Below are 2,503 nucleotides of genomic sequence, written 5' to 3'. Positions count from 1 at the left end.
CAACCATATGATATTCTCTAGCTCGAAGCTACTCTTTTATGAATGCGGGAACACAAATCCTAACACATTCACTTAACATTGCAAATTAATGCCAAAACATAACATTGCTCATTTTAAGCTACAACTTATTGCATACACGTTTATCATTCATATAACGATTAACAATAAGCATTAACAGTATCAACATGTATCAACAATCATGTAAGGATACTCTTAAACCATGTTACAAGTGCCTAACCACACTTACAAACATCAACAAGAATTGCTGTCACAGAGGCCTTCGCTAAGCGAAGCCTTAGCGAGACATGGCGAACCACACCAGGAAGTAACCTGCTCATGGCGAGCATTGGCGAGCTTCAACGAACTATTCGCTGAGCGAAGGCTTAGCGAGCCTAAGCGAACCTCACCCGGGAATCACCTGCTCATAGCGAGCTTCGGCGAGATCCAGCGAACCTGTTCGCTACAGCGAACTCCTGGTCGCTTAGCGAACTACACCAGAAAGAAAATATCTGTTCTTGAGTTTCTAAGGCGGTTTAACCTTGAATCAACTCAAAAATTCATCCAAACATATTATAAATTCATATAAACAGCCATTCCAAACATATATGGTATCAAGGAACATTAATCATCCCTTCCAAACATCCAAATACCTCTAACAATCAAAATCATGCCAATTACTTGAGTTTTAAGCAACTTTCATAAACTTTTTCAACATGATCCAAATACATGCATATTTTTCATGAAATCAAACTAGTGATTAACACATACAAAGTGATGATGAAGAACATCATACTCACATACAAAAGCTTAATCAAAGTCTAAAAGAAATTGAGTGGGAGAGTTCGGGAACGGAGACATAGACAATCTCCCCTCTCCTTGCCACTCAAGAATCATGAATTCTAATCTCTTACCTTAAGCAAAGATGATGATCCAAGCCTTCTCTTGCTCAAGCTTTCTCTCTTGATCAAACCCTAGCTTAGCTCTATGGTTTTGCTCTTGCTCTACTCACTCAAAACTCAAAGAAATGAATTGTAATACTATTCATATGTTTGACTTGCTACTTATACTACTTCCCATGGTCATGAACCAAGCCCAATTGGCTTAGGCCCATTACCTCTCACGCCCATAAGCCCAAAACAAAGGTTCTCGCGTCTAATAACTTACGTTCGGCTAAATAATTATTCGTCGCTCACTAAAATAATAAAAGCCAATTAATAAATAAAATAACATTTAATAAAATATACGAATACGAAAAATGGGTCGTTACACAGCTCGGCCAGTGTAGTTCTGCCGATGATGCAGTTGTACAATGAGGGGCAGTCGACGCCCATGAATTGTGTTCTAACGGACTTCATTGCTTTTCCCTCGCCGAAGGTGACGATGAGATCAACGTAACCCCAAAGTTTAGTAGTTGACCCATTGAACCCCTGAAGGTCAGGTCCTACATAGGGGATCAGGTTCTTCTCTGATAGCTGCAATATTTTGAAGAGCCATGAGTACATTACGTAACATCAGCTCCCTTGGTCTACGAGAATTCGGTGGACGTCGAAGTTCGCCATGCGAGCCCTTACTAGCAACGGTAATAAAGAAGGACCACTTGAACTTAGAAATAGTATTAAAATTCAAAACTTCGTATAAAAAAAAAATCAAACTGTCAAAAAAATAAATCAAGTGAAGATGAATATTAATTTTTTTTTAGCCCAACGATCCAAACTAAATCAACTCAAGCTTAATTGATATATTTTTCCAACGAAAAAGTTTAATTGATAAAATTTAATATACCTTTTTTTTTTTAAAATTAAACAAACTGAATTGTTAGAAATTTATATTATTTATTATGTTTTCGTATTTTGTTTGACAAACTCATAATATTTTTTGTTGATGCATTATGAATTTGAAAGTATGTGATAGGTAGGGTTGGGAACAGGTCAGGCCAGGCCTTGATAGGCCTGAGCATGACCTACGATATTTCTTCAGGCCTGAGCCTGCCTGGCCTACGGCCTATCAAATGTTATTTATTTTGGCCTGACCTGAGCCTTTTTAAAGTCTGACCTGACCTTGTAGCCTATTTAAAAAACTGTGTTACATGAATGTCTCTATATAGTCTTTTTAAATAGGCTAACAAGGCCTTAAAAGCCTATTTCACATTTAAATTTTTATAATTTCTTCAACATTAAGAAAAAGCTAATAAAATGATTATCACAATATTTTTTATTTTTTTTGACATAATGATTAGCACAATAATTAAAAGTTAATAAAATAATAAATATGATTAAATAATAATATATTTTTTCTTTGAAAAAAATATATAAATAATAATATTATATAAATAATAATAATAATAATTAAATATTTACAGGCTGGCCTATCAGGCTTTGTAGGCTTTTTTAGAAGTGTTAGTCTGGCCTATTTATGTAAACATGTTTTTTTCAAAGCCTAAGCCTGACATTTTTAATACACAGACCAGGCCAGACTTGCACAGGCCAGGCCGAAGATGCCTGTA

The sequence above is a fragment of the Trifolium pratense genome, linkage group LG1 (genome assembly GCF_020283565.1).
Source record: "Trifolium pratense cultivar HEN17-A07 linkage group LG1, ARS_RC_1.1, whole genome shotgun sequence".
Classification (NCBI taxonomy): Eukaryota; Viridiplantae; Streptophyta; class Magnoliopsida; order Fabales; family Fabaceae; genus Trifolium; species Trifolium pratense.
Note: the sequence above shows the minus strand (reverse complement) of the source record.